Here is a 20,378-nt window from a genome sequence, read left to right on the forward strand (position 1 = left end):
GTCAAAAGTTTGTAGGCATCCATATTATAGTTAATTTGCACTGGGTGTTTTACTTAGAGTAAAGCTTTGCTTTATTAGATGCCTAAGAGAATTTAATAATCCTGTTAGTGGCTGTATGGTCAGGCCACCCAAGATGGCTCTTCTCTTGCTTTCTGTACATCCCCTGCTCAGCCAGTCAGTGCCTGCTTCACCTACACCCTACTTACATGACTGGCCTTCCTACATACTTGCCCCAGGCCCCGGCTACTGACTGTTCTTATCAAAGGAGAGGTGAGGGGCATACCCTTCTGCTAGTTTCCCGGTAACCAATGAGCCCACCTGACATCAATTCCCCCATAGCTGGTAACATCTCCCTGCGCCCGGAGCAAAGCTTGCCGCCATGTCCTGACCTGCTTCCGCAGCACCGGTGGGGTGTTGCTCCAGGACCTTGCTTCAGACATGTAAGCTCCCACATCCATTAAACCATTGATATCTCTGTCTCTGACACCAGGCTCTTACTTCAGTCTTAAAGCTGGGCAAGCACAGGGACTGTAGGCCTGCAGGGTGCAGCTCAACAGTGGCATATCCTACTTACTTAAGAGGTTCCAGCTTACTTATCTTAGTTACCACAGTATATTGAACAAAATTTATTTATGTTGTGATGCCTGAGGCTTCTTCCCAGTGTGAACTCGTAGAAATGAATTTAAGGGATGTATAATTCAGAGACATGACTTCTCCACAATGATGGAAGTTGATGGCCTAAATAGATGCATTCTAGGAATGTCAGGGATACCCAGGACTGTCACACTGACTTCTCAACATCATTGGTGTAACACAGTGGAAAACAGTGTTGAGGAAGGTTTAAAGAAGAGGTTTTGGAGGAGTCACTCATGAACACAAATCCCAGCTCTCACATTTATACCTGCATGACTTTGAACATATTCCAAACCTCGTTTCCCCATGATTTAATTTTGGATAATTCCTACCTTGTAAGATGTGTCTAGAATTAGATGGAGAGACAATATAGTGTAGTTGTTAAAAACATAAGCTTTAAGGTCAGAAAAATTTGATTTAAATCTTGGCTTTACCACTAACTAGTTTATTCACTTTAGCTACGTTTTGGTTTCTTTGGTAAAAAGAGGATAACAGTAATTTCTCCTTCACTGTGTAGAAGTGAAAATTTAACAATAACACTGTCACATGGTAAGTTCTCAATGAGTTATGCTGATTATTACAATGACTGTTTAAAAAACTGTAATACAGTACCTGTCTCATAGAAGATCATCAAAAATGGTTATTCTTATTATACAGTGTCCACCCCTGTAATTTCCTATAACTTTAACTTAAAATAATAGTTCCTGACTCAACACGAGAGACAAACACACTTGATATGATAATTGGTGAAAAACTTTCTAGAATATCAGGTGATCCATTAGGAAAAGAAGCCCTAAAAACAAATATGCAAACAAGAGCTAATCAAGGGTTGAATTCCTCACAGGATAGTATGGAGTCCATCCTGGAGTTATTTGCATTTCAACTTTGCCTTTCCTATTAGAATATATGTTCCTAGAGAACAGAGTCACAACGTCACAGACACAGCAGAATTCCTTGCACATCCAATGGGACAGGTAAATACAATTCTTTAATAGTCAGAGTTTTCACCTGTATAATGGTGTTAATAATAGTTGCCCTATTATCTAAGAGTATTGTATCACCAAGAAAACAATTACTATAGCAGTAATATAACTTATAAACAGATTTGCAAATTTTGATGTGCTATTTGTTGATAGGTTATTATCATTATATTAGTACCTCATTGTACTAATATAATAATAATCAAGTGATTGTCTCCTGGAGTGTGTGTGTGTGTGATAAGATGACAGTTTGGTCTTCTAGTGTAGCTTCTGGTGTTCCCTACATTTCCATGTCCTTAAACTGATCAAGTCAGTGATTTGAACTGTTACAATTTAGCAGATAGAATCCTGTAGTTAATGTAACCAGTAGGGGTGATCTTAATAAAGGAAGGGTGTAAAGGGTGGAGGTATCAAATGGCAAGGGCATTCCATCAGGGTCAGCCAATGTTGTGCGGTAAAAACAGTTCTTGAAATAAGGCCAACGACTCTAGTCGAGGCTCTAGCCCCATAAAATAAAGGTGAAAGCCAATGCACTTTGGCTCAAAGGTGATCTGTAAACCTCCAGTTTGTTTTAAAATCTCCCACAACTGCAACTACATAAATACAGTGTGCCCTAGACATGGGATACATCCAAAATCAATGCAGGGACTTCCCTGGTGGTCCAGTAGTTAAGACTCTTCACTCCCAATGCAGGGGACCCAGGTTCGATCCCTGGTCAGGGAACTAGATCCTGCATGCCACAACTAAAGATCTCTCATGCCGCAGCTAAAGATCCCTCACACCACAATGAAGATCCCACATGCCGCAACTAAGACCCAGTGCAGCCAGATAAATAAATAAATATTTTTTTAAAAAAATCAATGCAAACCAGAGTAACATGAGGAGTTCTATAGAGTCTAGAGGCAGAAATCAGTCTTCTGACCTGGGAGATTAGAATATGGAAATGTAGCCTTTTGGAGTTCACTTCAGGATAAATACAAGGGAAATATGAGGAGGCTTGTGAATGCAGTTCTTACACCTCTGAATTTCATCATTAAAGGGATGATTTATACAGATGAAAAATGCAGTGGAAAAGGTAGGACATAGCTAAAAGACAGGCTTTGCAAATTATTTCTATATATGAGTGCTTTAAAAGCTGTTTTCATGTCTAAAAAATTGGGATGATAATAAATAGAATATTGTCCAAAAATATGTAAAGGAATTATTGAAATATTGTTATACAGCAAAACAAGCATAACACTATAAGGAAGAAGACTTGTGTTTCCTTTTAGTATATAGGAAGCCAGAAGACAACGTCACTTTCACAAAATCATGCAAAACTTTTAGCTTTTTTTGAGACCATCAGGGATTTGAGGCCAATAGATAACAAGGGTTAATAAATTTTAAATACTTGCAGTTCCTCTGAGGGGAGAGAGGGCATACAAATAGTTTCACCCTTGGTAGAACATTTGAAGTAAAGGAAGCCAACATAAAAGTGGTGAAGAACAAAAGAATCATTGAAATTTTAACAAATTTTTAAAGTAAATGTGTCACTGGCATGAGAGTTTAGAGTTCCCAGAGGCCCAAGATGTAAGTGAAATCCTCATTCATTTGCTAGGCCTATAATATACTAAAATTAAATACACACACACACACACACACACACACACACATACACTACCAGAGATTAGAATAAGAATAGGAAACAGTAAATGAATTTAAAGCTAGGTCAATAGAAACTATTTCAACTGAATTATAGGGAGAAAAGATATAAAAAAATCAGACCTTCCAAGAGGTGTAGACAATATCAAATGATCTAACATACATGTAATTAGAGTAACAGAAGAAAAAATAAAGAATGAAACAAAAAATATCTGAAGAGATAATGGCCATTTTTTTTCCAAAATTAATGAAAGAAAACAACCAAGAAACTCAGCAACCCTCAGGATAAATATAAAGAAAAATACAACTAAGCACATCATAAAGCACATCACAGGTGAAGAGGCTTCCAATCAGACTACACAATACTAAAGAAGAAAAGCCATCACCTCAGAATTCTACCATGAGCTATAATAAAATTTTAAAATGAAGATAAGTTAAACACTCTCTTGGACAAAAATACTATGAGAAATGTTAAGGAAAGTTCTTCAAGGAAAAGGAAAGTAGTACTACTTGGAAATGTGAATCTAAACACACACACATACACAAACACACAAAAAGAAGCATCAGCAATGGTAAATATAAGTTTAAAAAATTTTTTTAAATCACTAAAAATTATTAACTGTGTAAAACAAATATAGAAAAAAGAATTGGGTTTATAAAACGGAAAATTAAAATGTGTACGATAATACCATAAAGGATGAGAGGGATAACATGGAAGTATACTATTGAAAGATTGTTACACAATATGTGAAGTAGAAAAATATGATTTGAAGGAAGGCTGTGGCAATATAAGGATGCATACTATAAATCTATAGCAACAACTTAAAAATAAAACACAGGTATAAACTATAATCCAAAATAAAGTAGAATGAGAGGAAATAGATGAGACAAAAAATCCCAGTTTTTAAGATGGTAGTTTTAAAAATAAGTATATCAATAATTGCAGTAAATGCAAATGATCAAAACACACCAATTGCAATTTAGAGATTGTCAGACTGGGAAAAAAATAGCAGAAACCAATTCTGTTCCATCTATAGGAACACATTTTAAATGTAACGGTATAGATTGACTGAAAGGAAAATGATGTGGGGAAAGATATACCATGCCAAAAATAATCAAAAGAAAGCTATATAAACATATTAATATCAGACAAGGTAAACTTCAAAACAAAGAATTTTATTAGAGTTAAAAAAATAAATTACATAATGATAAAGAGATATGCACCTAATAAAGAGCTTAAGCATTCATAAAGCAAAAGCTGATAGAACTGAAAACAGAAATAGAGAAATTTCTCAATGTACTTGAAGACGTCAGCAAGTCTTCCTCAGTAATTGAAAGAACAAGTAGACAAAAATCATTAAAAGTATAGATTTAAATATTATCAGCCAACTTAGCTGAGATTTATAGAACACTCCATTCAATAATAATAGAACCCACGTTCTTTTCAAGCTCACATGAAACGTCACCAAAGTAAACAGCTATATTGTCAGCCATAAAATAAATCTTGACAAATTTAAAAGAATTGAAATAATACAAAGTGTGTTCCCTGAGTACAAAACAATTAAACTAGAAATCAATAACAGAAAAATATATGGAAATCACCAAATGTTTGGAAATTAAATGACAAATATCTAAATAACCAATAGTCACAATTTTAAAGAAAATTAGAAAAAATTCCAAATCAAATAAAACCTGAAAACAGAGTATATCAAAATGTATAAAATTTAGCTAGAGCAGTGCTTAGAGGACAATTCATAGCACTAAATGCCTATATTAGAAGAAAAGAAATATCTATAATCAATAATCTAAGCATCCATGTTAAGAAAATTGAAAAAGATGAGCAAAGTAAACCCCCATCAGAAAAAAAGGAAGGAAACAAAACATAGCCAAAATTAGTGAAAAAAAGGATGAAAATCAAGAAGATCAATGAAAACAAATGCTGATTCTTTAAAAAGACAAATAAAATTGATAAAATTCTACAATGACTGATCAAGAAAAAAAGACTGAAGAAAAAGAATACCAGAATTAAGAATAAAATAGAGGATATCACCACAGATTGTACAAATAACAAAAGCAAAAAATAGAATAATATAAATCATTTTAATTTAATAATTTAATGAAATGGACATATGATTTGAATAATGCAAACTATAAGAGTACACTCAGGAGGAAAAGATAAAATGATTAGCCCTACACCTATTAAAGAATTTGAAATTTTAGTTAAAAACCTTCCTACAAAGACAACTAATATCACAGATGACTTCATTGGCAAATTCTACCAAACATTTCAGGAGAAAATAACACAAATTCCATACAAACTCCTCCAGGAAATAGATGAAGGTTGTTATGGACTGAATATTAGTTTTCCCCCCCACCAAATTTATATGTTGATATCCTAACCCCCAATGGAATAGTATTAGGAGGTGGGGGTATTTGAGAGGTGATTATAGGTCATGATAGTGGAACCCTCATGAATGGAATTAGTGCTTTTATAAAAGACACCCCAGAGACCTCTCTCATACTTTCTGTCATGTGAGGACACATTGAGAAGTTCATCATCTATGAACCAAGAAGTAGGCCCCCAGTAGACTCCAAATGGTCAGACACCTTATTCTTGGACTTCCCAGCTTCCAGAACATGAGAAATAGATGCTTGTTGTTTAAGCCTTCTAGTCTATGGTATTTTTGTTAAAACAACATGAAGGGACTAAGACAAGGGTATAATTCTTCCCAATCATTTTATGAGACCACCATAACTTTCATACCAACACCTAAAAAAATATATTTTAAGGAAGTGAAAAGCCTATATCTCCCTCATGAATAAACATCCTTAAAAAGTTTTAGCACTCCAAATCCAGCAATGTAGAAAAAGGATAATATTTTGTGATCAAATGGAGTTTATCTCAGAAAAGCAAGGTTACAATTCACTTTCAGAAAACTAATAACAGAAGGGAACTTCTGCAGCCTGATAAAGGGCAGCTATAAAAACCCTACATTATCATATTCAATGGTGAAAAATGAATGCCCTCTTCACCCCAGATCAGGAACAAGGCGGGGATGTTCGCCCTCCACTTCTATTCAATATTGCACTGGCAGAGCTGGCTGAGGCAATAAAAAATTACAAAGATATAAGAGACATACAGGTTGAAACAGAAGATACAAAACAGGTTTTCTTCCCAAACAAGAGAATTTTATATACATAGAAAATCCTGTTTAATCTATAAAAACCTACTAGAACTGATAAATAGGTTTACCAAGATCACAGAATAAAAGATCAATATACAATAATCAGTTGTATTTTTGTAAACTAGGAATGTCCACTTGGAAATTGAAATTTTAGAAACTACATTTATAATAGCATCGAAAAACATCAAATAATTAGTGATACATTTAACAAAATACATACAAGATTTGTACAGTTTTGAAATTTAAAAACATTGTAAAGAGAAATCAAAGATCTAAATGAAAGAGAAACATACTATGTTCACACATCAGAATACTTTTAAGATGTCATTTTTCCTCCAATTGATCTATAGATTCAATAAAATCCCAGCTAGTTCTTTTGTGTACATTGATAAGCTGATCTTAAAATCTATATGGAAATGTAAAGGACCTAGAATAGCCAAAAGAATTTTGAAAACTTCTAGAAGGAAACACACAAAAAAAATCACTACAAACCTGAGTGAGGGAATGATTTCTTAGGGTACATAAAGCATGCTCCATTTTTAAAAGATGGCTAATTGTACTTCATCAAAATTATAAATGCCTGCTCTGTGAAATGAAACTGTTGTGAGAATGAAATGACAAGCTACAGAATGGGGAAAAAATTACAAAACACAAATCATAAAAATTCTTGTACCTAGAATATATAGCGGACTCTCACAACTGAATATTAAGCAAAAGTTTTAAACAGACGCTACACCAAAGAACATATACAAAGGGGAAGTAAGTACGTGAAAAGATTCTCAACATCATTAGTTTTTATGCAAATACAAATTAAACACAATAAGATACCAGTATACATTTATTAGACTGGCTAAAGTTTTGAAAATGGCAATGACTGTCCAATGCTAGCAAGGATGCTGAGTGATTGGAACTCTCATACATTTCTGGTGGAAATGCAAAACGGTAGAGCCACTTTGGAAATCAGTTTGGCTATACCCTATCAAGTTAAATATACACTTGCCACGTGATCTAGGAATCCCATTTCTATGTATTTGCCCAGGTGAAATGAAAACATATATCCACTCAAAGACCGCTATATTAATGTTTATGGCAGCTTTATTCATAATCACCAAAAGCTGGAAGCAACTCAAATTTTCACCAACTGGTAAATGAATAAGCAAATTGTGGCACATCCATCCAATAGAACACTCTCATTATTAAAAAGAAACCAAGTGCTGATACATTTAACAATATGGATAAATCTCAGTCAGAAGCATTATTCTAAGTGAAAGAAGCGAGACACCAAAGACTATATACTGTATAATTTCCCACAGCCTTCTGGAAAAGGTAAAATTATAGGGACAGAAATCAGATTGGTGGTTACCAGGACCTGGGGGTGGGGTAGAAGATTGACCTTAAAGGGCAGGAGGGAAATGTGGGAGGGGGGTTATAGACATGGTCTTTATCTTGATTGTAGTAGAGGCTACATACTGTCTACATTTGTCAAAACTCATCAGACTGTGCACTTTAAAAGGGTGAATTTTGTGTATGTAAATTATCCCTCAATAAACCTGACTTGAAAAAAAGCATTAGGAAGTATGGCATAATAGTGTGGGTAATAGTGGCATTTGCAGTCATGTTGATCTTTACAAAGGAACCCATTTGTATGTCTCTTAGCGCAATTTTGAGGTTAAACAATGTGCTGGGTCCTTTATCTCTCAGGGTTTGACCAGAGGTAAACACAACAGGAGATTGTATCCAGGAAGCAAAGTGAAATCTCAGTGTTTGTTTCCTAGGTTCCCTCCCCTGTAGATCACTCTTGACTACCTGTGTCCCTTGATGAAATGTTACACTTCTGCCAGGCAACTTTCTCCACTAAGATCCCTCTGTTCTGGGTCCCTGTAATCTCACTTTTAATCCTTCAGGCTTAGGAATACCTGGCTATTAATGGGGTTCAGTATACTGTATGATACTTTCTGGTTCCTCCACACCTGCCCACATTAAATTCTTCTCAAATTTCTCAATTTGAACATGCCACCTCTTTCTTGCCAGAATCCTGACTGATAAAGAAAACGAGATTCAGCTCCTGTTCTCATCATCAATTTTAAGCTGTGAGCACTTGGGCTATCTCTTTCACATATTTGAGCTTTAGTTTTCTCATCTGTTATATATGAATAATAATACCTCATTAGCAAGGTTATTATGAGAATTAAATAATGATATAAGTTTTCAGTAATTTTTTTTCTCTTTTTCATCTTAATCTCTTCATCTATTACTGGGTGTTTATTCTCTTTCTATTTCTTCATGTGCTTCTATTTTAGTCTCTATTTTAAGTAACAGAATTTCTTTATCATGTATAAATGCATAAGTCATTTACATAGGGCTTTATAATGTGCAGAAGCCCGTATAAATGGCTTAAATGTACCATGGTTATGTTCCTGGAATAAACTGTTGCTACAGAACAGTTAAGTCAAACTTTTGAATTAGGTCAACAAAATCCACAAATAGGGTGGAATCTTTGGACTGTCTAAGCAGGGACAGATCTGGAATAAATCAGCCACAGATATCACTTGTCAGCATGCTAAGGGAGGCATTTCAAATAAGGGTAGAAGGTACGTCAAGAATATTGGCTTCTAGTAGCATTATGATGAATCTGTTAAATCTATATTGAGAGTTTTCCAGCATGTGGATTCAAGTTAACATAATTGTTTTATGGCAGTAATGTCTAAACAAGGACACGATTAGGCTGTATTTTTATCTTGACTTGTGAACTATCACTGCCAACTACTCAAATTTCAAGCTTGTTGAGACATATGTTATCCCTGGAAGCCCTTCACAAAAATGAAGCATTTTACTGTCCCACCAATTCAGTGTGCTCTGGTCAGTTCTCCAGCTAGATCTAAATTAACCATGTACTAGTTCCTACACAAGCAAGTAGTATTTTAAATGCCTTTTAAAGCAAAACCAAAAAGAGCAAATCTATTTCTATTTGTGCAAAAACATAATCTGATTTGGATTCTCTTTTCCAGCTTTTTAAATAGTGAGACAGAATGAAGTCGTGGGAAGAAAACTGGATATGGAATTACGATCTGTGTTAGAAATCTGGCTCTGCTGCTACTTCCTAGCTGTGTGATCTCATTAACTCACTAGACTCAATCTCTTTATCTGTCAAATGGGGATCTACTGGTGAATTAAATGAGCTAATAATCATCTGACAACATATTACCTTTAGGACTTAATAACTTATAATAACTTATTTTTTACAATTTGTGTATGTAAAGTTACAAATGTGATTAGTAGGAAATGGGAATGAAGGAAAATTTCAGACACAAGCAGGAATGTTTTGCTTAAAAGGAAATTAAAATACTGGAGAACAAGAGCAAGATAAAAATGATTACAACGACTGCATTTATAGCCCACATGTCTCAGTTCAGTATTTATAGGTTTGTTAGTGACAGCCTTCCCAGTATAGCAATGTTAATTACAAAGTAACTGTCAGTTTCACTGACAGGGCTGCCGCACCTGACTGAGGCTGAAACTACTCACCATTTCCATACATGATCATTTAATTTAAGGGTCCAAAATATACATCAATAAATCAGTTTGCATTTCTGATTTTGTTTCCCTAAATCTTACTTTGAAATATCCTAGTGACTTTCTTTTTAATAAATCTTAGTGCATTTTATTTCCCAAATGTGATTTGTAATTATCAGAGCTGGACTAAAGCCTCAGGAAGAAATGATGGGTCTAAGGCTGAACACAATACTAAACGGATACTTAAATTTTCCGGAGCCCATGCTCCTGTTGCTGCTTAAATTCCATGGTCAAAGCAGTAGATAGAATAAATATGGAGAGGAAGAACAGGAGAGGGAAACAGAGAAAGAGAGATAGAGACTGGGAAAGACAGAGAAAAAAGGATGAGAGAGAGAGAGAGAGATTGAGGAGAAGCTTGGGAAAATGTTCAGTGGAAAATCTGTAGAAATGATGTAAGAGAAAGCAAAGGCAGGGATTGGAGTAAGGGGTGTATAACTGAGACTATAAAAACTCAGAGTGAAAACTCACCATCAGAGCTGAGTTTGGGAGAAACTGCACAGACAGGACTCTAAAGTGAGAATCTCCTGATTTTTCACAAGGTAAGTTAAATATAAAAGCTGATAAAGAGTTAGGCTTTTTCCTTTTAACTTTTTAAAAAATTTTCACATACTTTTTAAATGTTTTGATTATATCTTGATTTAGCTAAAGTCAGAAATGTTTTTGGAAATATTTTCCTCTCTAAAAGTGAGTAAAAAATCTAAGATATTTTTGTAATGCAAACTTAGGGTGGAGATAATTGTTTGCTCAGGCATTTTATATTTATTACATTATTTTTGCTTTTATATTCCATTTTAAAACAAAGAGAAAGGGAATTCAAGATAATAATCCTATAAGTGTGTTAGATGTATTAATTTTGCTTTCATCAAATATATCCAGTGTTAGGAAATTTTTAAATGTACAAAGTGGCCTAATTTTAAAAACCTAGCTAGAAAAGAAAGTTTTTCTCTTACCTGTATTTCTATTACAATTGGAACTTAGGAAACATCCCTAAACTAATAAAATTCTGTATTCTATATTCTTCAAACCCATATTATTGTCTGATTTTATTCTTACAAAACTTAAATAGGCAAGTATAATATGAATAACATAGCTTAAAGTAGACTTAGATCAATGTCTAATCTTCAGTATTTGAAGTGCTCTTGCTATTAAGTTATTGTATTAAGAGTTAATCTGAAACATACATTTGAGTTCTGTTTAAGAAGAAATTTAAAATTTTGTTTCAGGTTTTAATCTGTGGAAATAGTGTACACTCAATAAATTCAGTTCTAGCAAAACAAAATATAGCTCCTTTGAATTACAATTATAGACATTATAGGTTTAGGAATGAGATTATTATTTATTTCTGAGTTATCTTTCTAGAAATTAGATCATTTAAACAATGATTTATGATGATTTTAGTGCTCATGTAAGCTATAGAATTGATAGCACTATATTTAATGGTCTCCCACAAACATCAGCACGTTTTGTGTCTTCTCTTTACTTTGGTACTACTCTTCATCACTCTTAATAGACTTTTCTAAGGAGAGCTTCCTGCAGATATGCATTCGTCTCCTCTTTATAAGTGAATTGTACTGTGGCTTCATTCAATAAGTTATTTAAGGTAGTTAAGGTTATTTGCTTTCGCCCTGTATTTCTCAGGATTTTAAACTGATTCTGATACAATGAATCATGGGTAGTAAAGAAGCAGTTATGTTTAGTAGACTAGGTATGGGGACCTCAGGGCTATAATTTTAACTTCTTATTCAAATACTTTCAATGATTTGAACATTAATTAATAAAATTAGATTGGTTGAGCTTGTCTCAAATGAACAGAACTCAAAGTAAGCAGTCTCAAAATATTACCCCAAATGTGTCACTATGTAGTTGTGCAACTTCATGCAAGCTTAAGCACAGAGTAGGGCTCGACAACATTTTGTTATTATTGAAAGAGATGAAAGAACTAAAAGTGCCAGTGATACTGAATGCGAGAATGACCTGGGGAAGCTCCCATATCAGTCACTTTTCCCTATATTAGACAATGAGGACTCAGTATCACAGAATCTTGGGGCTAATCCTTAGACATCATCTAACTTAACCTCCTTGCCAATATTTCATCCACTGTGATCTCTACACACCAGACAATGTTTGCTTAGGTTCAATGGTGTTATCAGAGGAACACAAGCTTTGGAGTCAGGAAACCAGCTTTCTAATCCCAGTCCTGTCTTCAACAGCTTTTACTCAGCTTCCTAGGGGCATTTTTCTCTCCTCAGTAAAACTAGAGTCTGTGTGAGTACAAATGATGAGTCACAAGTTCCCTCGTAGCCCTAGGCACCTCTCTACACAGGCCAACTCCCATGTGCCTAAAGATCTCTCTGACTAGAGATATTTTTAGCTGAGTCCTCCTCCTTTCTGCAAATAATTTTCAGGGTACCTCTCTGGAGCAGCGGTTAGCATCACCAGCCAGTAACTGCTGGTGCCTTGGCTGGCTTGAACTGGCTGTTGCTCAGCCTTGCCTCTTCTCCCTTACCAATGCCTCATCAGCTCTGGTCTCAGAACAGAGCACCCGCTCCCTCCAGAAACAACTCCTCTGCCATGCCTCCTCCTGCCCCCTCCTCCTCTTAATCCATTTTACATCTCCCCTTCATTTCCTCTCCCTAGGACAAGTTAATTACCTCTGAGTCTGGCTCTCTCCATCTATTGAGGATGGTAAATTCCACAGTTTCTAATGAGAGCCTCCTTCCTTTCTAAAACCCTATGTTCCTATGACACATAAGACTCTAAACATGTGAAAAATGCACCTTTAAAATATCACCTGGGCCACCACTGAGAACTTGACTGCTGACCCACTAAGTAATAGCTGTGGCTTTCCATGGACCTCTCCATGGACCTTTTCATGGACCTCTCCGTGGCTTCCCTGTGGTCCCACTTTGGTGGTTGCATTTCCTTGCAAACTCTGACTTGTCCATCCATGCTGGGGCACTAAGAGGTTTAGAAAGTGACAATTAAAATTTATTTTGTTAATATAATTAGAGTTTGAAGAATAATTATGTTTTAAGTATAACAGATTTCTTCCCTTTGTTTTCTTCTCATTATAATATTCTTTATAGTTGTATGCTAATATTTTCATAGAAATATTGTGGCTGAAATTAATGATAATGCATAATATACTGTAACATTAAATGTTAAGAGTGATTGCCATTTATAACTCTCTTTAGTAAAATTTCCTTCCCCCAATCAATATTACTTTCTTTATTATATTTTATTTTCTATCACCCTGCTATAATTCTATTTTATTAAATAGTATATATAAATACAAAGTGGGGTAAAGGGTGAAGGAGGTGGTAGTATTCCACATTACCCTGATGCTAATATATGCCATGTTTAACTGCAGTTATCCAACTTTACCCTTTGAAAGCCTTTTTATACCACATAAAAATGACCTACATATCAAATGGCTAAACAGAATGTTTATGTGCAACTCTATCAGCTTTTCCCTATCTCTAGTTTTGAAGATTCTTGTTTTTCCCATTATTCATTATTCGAATTAAAGAACAAATTCCCTTACCAGAATTGTACACAATCATACACGAAGTTCTCTTGTCTTTCTAGATAACATAGTTTTATATGAAGAAACTTATAATAATTCAGGGGTCTGAGCACAAATTAGTGTTTGATAAGGAGAAATCTTAAACTTTACTGGTATAATGATTAGGGAATAATGATGCATGTCTCTTTCATTAGAATGAGAATCTGTGATGTGAAACATTAATGGACATATCGGGATTTTGGCATGAACTTCATCATAGATTACTGTAGGTGTAAAACTTAGGCAAATCTCTTCCCATCTCTAAGCCTTAGTTTCCATATCAATAAAACTGGGAAGTTAGTATCTGTCCCGCATTTCTGTTTACCTACCACATAGGGCTGCTTCATTCATTCATTCATTCAACACATAATGTTGACTCTCTGCCAGGCATTATGTTGGGTGCTGAGATACAATAGTGAACATGTCATAGTTCCTACCCTCAAGGAGTTTACAGTAACATTTAAATAGTTTGTTAAACATACATACCTGGGCTTTTTAATAGTGGGATCTTACTAGTGTTATTGTAGGTTTCTGCCTTCTTTGTGCAAGAAAGATACTAGTAGTATGATTGAAAATTCCAAATAGAAAAAAAAATTGAGATATTTAACAACAAAATTTTATGATTTTGGAAGGCAGTAGTGTCTGAAAAAGAACAAAAATGGTGCCAGAGAGAATAAAATCAGTTAACACATGTATACCAGTAAATAATTTTTAGCATTCAGGGAAATTCATTTCAAAGAATTTTTTTTTTTTTTTTTTTTTTTTTTTTGGCTGTGTTGGGTCTTCATTGCTGCACGCAGTCTTTCTCTAGTTGCAGAAAGCGGGGGCTACTCTTTGTTGCGGTGCGCGGGCTTCTCATCGTGGTGGCTTCTCTCCTTTGGAGCATGGGCTCTAGGTGCACGGGCTTCAGTAGTTGTGGCACTTGGGCTCAGTAGTCGTGGCTCACAGGCTTAGTTGCTCCGCGGCATGTGGGATCTTCCCGGACCAGGGCTCGAACCCGTGTCGCCTGCATTGGCAGGCGGATTTTTAACCACTGCACCACCAGGGAAGCCCCCCAGGGAAAGTCTTTTTAAAATGCAGTGGTCTGCCACATTAAGAACACCTCATCCATAAACATTTGACTTTATAAGCAATTTGTTTTGGAGATGGGAAAATGTTTATATTTCTACAAATAAGTTATACTTGAAGGAGCATGAAACTGAGAGTCTGAAAGCATTACATTGTTGTTCTGGCTCATCTTCTAACTGGCTATGTGGCTTCGGAAAATTGACTACTGCCAATGGAAGGGCAATGAGAAATGAGAAAGAATACATTCCTGACATTTTCATTTCTTAAAAAAAAAGGAAATGTTAAATTTCTCAGTCTCAATTTGCACCTTCCTTTCAAAATCATACTCAAAATATAAAGCAAATACCCATCACACAATCTATTGAAAATACCAAATTTCATAAAGAGAATTTTAAACAAACAGCTAATCACCATGAGTATTTCTCAGATGTATTTCTGTGAGGATGATATAGATGATATGTATGCTAGTGACAGAAACTACCAGTTGTAATTCAGTTGCTCTTGGGTGGAAATCCTCAATGATTTTAAATCTAGTATCTGAGTTTATGAGGATCCAAAACTAATCCCCACTTCTGAAGTTCTAAGTGCCAAAGCCACACTTAGTTCTCTTGTTTGTGGAGCCGATTGCACCATAGGCAGTGGAATTGCAGCACCAATAAAGAAGAGACTCCAGCGTCCAAGTCTCTGCTTTCTAGCAGGAAAGTGTCTCAAGCATCTGGTTGCTTCTCTCATCAATGAAAACTAGACACAAACTTAACACCCTGTTCAAATGTCACTCATTGAAATATCAAGATTATCTGTATCATGTCAAACTGTTATGTATCCTCTTGATTGTTTAACATAAGCTTTGCTGATTGTCTCTATGAATGGCCCCAGATTCCCTAGGTGGTTGTTGAGTATAAGCTTTACTTTCCTTGGAAGGACTTGTCGTCAAACACTTGCCTTCAGCTCAGAAATAATCATTTTTATACCATGCAGTTAATCTTTCCATATTATCTTATAGTTTTCAAAATGTTTTCATGCAAAATTTAGCGTCTCCATTGAAAAGTTCACCTATGATAAAATAAGAGTAAAAATGATGCAGTGTTTTTTCACAGATAAATGTATATCTTTATATGTTTTAGTAAATAATATTAAATATGAAAGTAAATGTTTTTATTGCTCTTATTTGGCAAACAAGGCAAATCCATAATGATTTGTGCTATTTGTAAATTAATTAATTTGAAATTAAACAAAATTAATTAATTAAAATGTGAGTTCATAAAATGAGTTTTATTAGACAATTTTGACCGTTTAAGCATCTTGCTCCAGGTTACCAAGCACAGCAAGGACACTTATCCCTATCCTTCAAGTCTAATTCTGAGTTTTCCTCACCATCATAGAAATATTTTTCTGATGATGAATGTCTATTTATTGACTGAAATTTTTTATTTCTAAAATACTCATTAGTTTATCTAAAGATTTTTAGAAAAACATTATGTGAAATATATATGTACATATGTGAAAAAATATGTGTATATGTGAAACTGGTGGTGTTTCAGATATCTGAAAATTTCTATTTTCAAAAATTCCTATTTTGTAACCAAAATAGGAACTTTTGATAATAGTGATTTTGTATCCACTAATACTAAGACTTGTGAGTACTCTGAAAATACTCAAATGTTTATTTTCCTTTGATAGACTGTTAACTACAAATGCAGAGGAATAAGGAATCAATCAAATCTTTAAATTTTTTAACATTATGTGATTTTTAAAATTTATAACTGATAATGTGTTAAATATTGTACAATGCTTTCTTTCTCTGACCCCAAAAGAGCAGATATAACTGCTGCATGCTAGGGAATCTGGATCCTCCCTCAGCTCTTACAATGTTTGTTTTGAAAGTATGGGGGAATTGAGTATACTGTCTTAAGCATGATGAAAAAAAATCCAAGTAAACATTTGAAAGTAAATAGATATAGCCTATTTCATCCATTCTGTGCACATTTAACATCTCTGAAATTGGAATGTCTTACACTTGCTAGCATGTCATAATTTAAATGGTAGCATTTTTTCTTTCTTAAAGTACATTTATAAAATGGGATTGCTTACCATAAATGAAATCTTAAAATCAAAGATTTGAAGGCCCTCTCTTTTCAGCTAGAAATACTTAAAATTCAAGAGGAGCATATTTATGTGAAAACCTAGATGCAAAATCTTATGCATAGACTCAGCTGATTTGAGGGACAGCAGAAAGGTTTTCCCAGACAAACCTACACCAACTATTATCATTACCTACAGAGTCTGTGCTTCCACCAGAAAAGAGCCAGATTCAGAAACGGACTTTACAAAAGCTAGAAGCTTTAGAGGTCAGGGAGACTAACCTCAGTTTACTCAGCCTAGAGAGGAAAGGGTTTGCCCAAAATCATACAGTGAAATAGCAGCCGAGCCAAGGCAGGGCCTGAGTCTCAGAACCCCTAGATCAGGTCTCTTTCTATCACAGAGAGCCACACAGACTTTGTGTTAACCACTGTCCCTTTTAGGCCCGTCTTTAAAATAAAAAAATGATAGTTATTCTGCTATCTACTATCCTGGAAGCTTTCCTCTATTATCAAAAAGACCTGGGTGACCACGACTTTATGGGGCAGGGTAAAGGGTACATTGAAGAAGAACTTACTCCGTTTTACAGATTTACTGCGGGACCAAGCTGATCCACCACTTGCCTAGAAGACCAGCCCCGTTTTCAGAGAGAGAAGATTTGGGGAGTGTTGTGTGCAGGTACACACGGTCATTTCCCAATGTCAGAACTAGAGACCCTTCATAACATGTCCTGTTAAATCTCACTTAAATGTCTGCAATGCCAAAGTAGAAGAAGAGGATTAAAAATAATAATAATAATTACTTTTTTAAGTCCTTTATCTTTTTTTTTTTAAATTTATTTATTTATTTTTTGGCTGTGTTGGGTCTTCGTTTCTGTGCGAGGGCTTTCTCTAGTTGTGGCGAGCGGGGGCCACTCTTCATCGCAGTGCGTGGGCCTCTCACTATCGCGGCCTCTCCTGTTGCGGAGCACAGGCTCCAGACGCGCAGGCTCAGTAGTTGTGGCTCACGGGCCCAGTTGCTCCGCGGTATGTGGGATCCTCCCAGACCAGGGCTCAAACCCGTGTGCCCTGAATTAGCAGGCAGATTCTCAACCACTGCGCCACCAGGGAAGCCCAAGTCCTTTATCTTTAATTAAGGCTTTATTTTTAATTTCTGTTGAAAATAGCGTGGATAGAGTCTATTTGGAATATTTCTAATCAAGAAATTGTCCCAGAAGTTATCAAAAATCACCCCCAAAACTCAGTCCTTTTGTAAGTTTCTAATGGTTAGAGCTACTATCCCTAAGTCAGACGTTGTTGAAGAGAAATTTCCTTCGTCACCTGAGTGATTTGTTTTTCTTCAACACCAGCCCTCAAAGGCAGATAGTTTGGATCAGTGGCAACCAATCTTTTCTTTTTCCCACCGAGCCCACTTGAGAGATCATTTTTCACAGTAACAATGACTCATTGCAGCACTGATTCTCAACAATGCAAACATCTTTCTTCATTTTAACAGACTTCTTATTTAATCCTAGTTTAAATATAATTAAACCAGTTACTTTACTGCTGGGCTTTCAGAGCCTAATCTTCTTATAAAGGCAGATCCCATGCCCACTGTCTCTTTTGAAGCTCCTCACATTAGAGGAATGGTATTCAAAAATTACTCAATGAAAAGTATAGCTGTACTAAAAAAAATTGCAAACACCTCCACTATCATGTATTCACGCAGTGAACATCCTTTGAGTGTCCTTTCTGTGATCTGGAGTGTACAGGGGGCTGAGTAGATTTTTAGTCATGGGCTATATTTATCCACTATCAACCAAATAGGAAAACGGAGCTGAACCTGGTCTTTTCCTTCCCTCCCTGTAATTTCCTCTGTTTCTAATTTTGTAGCAATCAAGTTTCAACTAGTTAATCAAATGTCTTTTGTGTGGCAGGTGCCAGGGTGTTTGTTTTCATTAGTGTACCAAATGCCATATTTAGGAACTTGGCCTTTTGGTTAACTGGCTGCAAGCATGGCTTTAAACCATTAAATGTGTGTATTTAAACTCAGCATTTATTTTTATATCTCCCTATCCGAATAATCAGGATGTGGTTATCTGTAAGATGATACATTATGACTTTTTTCCTATATACACCCAAGCACAAAAATATATGCCTCAGACATAATCATCAATATTACAAACACTCATCATCCTGTGCCTTTTATAAGATTGCAGAGATGAAGAGAAACCTGGTTAGTAAAATGTGCATAAAAATAGTTGAAGGAAATCCACATGGGAAAGCTCATAAAATTGAGCAATTTCACACTTTGTAACCTTTTTTAGCATGATAAAAAAAAGTGGAAGAAAAACATCGCAACTGTAGTTTATCTTTGATTGAATGAAAGAGCTATTTTAAAAAAAGATATGCCAGAAATATGAGCTCATTGTAAAAATACACTTATGTTTTTGACATATCTTCCCTTTTGCTGAGGAAAGTCAGAGACAGCGGCAAAATCAGAAGGAAGAATGATTCAATGGCTGATTTCCTAAAGAAATAAGTAAGGCAGTTTTTGGTTGGTATTTTTACCAGATAACTTTTACATTCATGCTTGTTATTTTTCTCCTGTCTCAATTTAGAGAAATAATCATGATTAGCTGTTTTTAGATACTTATCAAAAAACTCAAATATTAAATATAAGTTTGTCAGAAAGAGAACACAGAATTTACTGCTGCCTTCCAGAAATTGTGGAATACAGAGAAGCAGCTAGTGACCAACACTGTATGACTAGATTGCAAAATAGAGTCATTGATGACATGATGAACTAGTTTAGACTGCATTACATGAAAATTAAGATCATATTTGATAAATAAATGTTATAGACAATGCTAAAATATTTTATCTCCATTTTAAGTATTAATACACATTTAATACAGATGCTACTCTGTCTAGGTCTTATTTGTCTGTATTCTAGCCGATACATTTATTACTAAAATCCACACTGAGGTTTCACAGTAACAATATTTTAAGGAAGTGTCATAAAGAAAATCTTGGATCACACCAAAGAGAATGTAGTTATTAAAGAAATATTTAGTAATATCTCATAAATGTTCTTTCACTTACAAATTATAAATACTATATGGGATAAAGAGGTTATACATGAATTAATCTAATCCTCTCAAAAAGTTCTTCTGAGGTCAGAATTACTCCTCATGTCACAAATATGGAAAATAAAGCTCAAGTAGGTTAAATGACACACACTCAAGGTCACACTTTTACTAAAGCAAATATGAGTCAAATCCAGTTCTTCAGATCGATCCTAGGATCCCTTTCTTTTTGCTCCCTGTAGGTTTCCAAGTGATTTTTTTTAAGGAAACAGAAGTTTACTGAAACTTCTCATTCATGAAGGATGGCCTGGGGGACTTCCCAAGGTCATGTGCTAAGTGGCAAAGTCAGGCCCGTTCTGTTGATAGCTCACAGCCCGTGAGCTTCTCCCAGCAGGGCAAGGCCTTCTGCTTTAACCAGTGGCAAGAGTGGCATCCAGCAGGCCTAATCTCGGTTGTAGATAAGCTTTAATTGGATTTATAGGTTTTTTTTAATGTAAAAATTCAAAAATGACACACCTTTGTGCTTACTACACAGAATTAACAAATGTAATCTTTTAACATGTTTGCTTTACTATGTATATATAGAG

The 20,378-nt window shown here is 35.2% G+C and overlaps 1 protein-coding gene across 3 annotated transcripts in view; it reads left to right on the forward strand.

Annotated features, from left to right (window-relative positions):
* Window positions 1-10,443: 10,443 nt before the first annotated feature.
* Window positions 10,444-20,378, forward strand: part of OSTN (osteocrin) — a 39,559-nt gene continuing 29,624 nt past the window's right edge. For 2 of the 3 annotated variants that reach the window (XM_036849526.1, XM_036849524.1), the window contains exon 1: window positions 10,444-10,551. The gene's annotated coding sequence lies outside the window, so the exon portion shown is untranslated. Of the gene's footprint in view, window positions 10,552-17,316; window positions 17,403-20,378 lie in introns of those variants that run through there. The other variant, XM_036849525.1, reaches the window with a different exon arrangement.

The sequence above is a fragment of the Balaenoptera musculus genome, chromosome 4 (assembly GCF_009873245.2).
Source record: "Balaenoptera musculus isolate JJ_BM4_2016_0621 chromosome 4, mBalMus1.pri.v3, whole genome shotgun sequence".
NCBI classification, from domain to species: domain Eukaryota; kingdom Metazoa; phylum Chordata; class Mammalia; order Artiodactyla; family Balaenopteridae; genus Balaenoptera; species Balaenoptera musculus.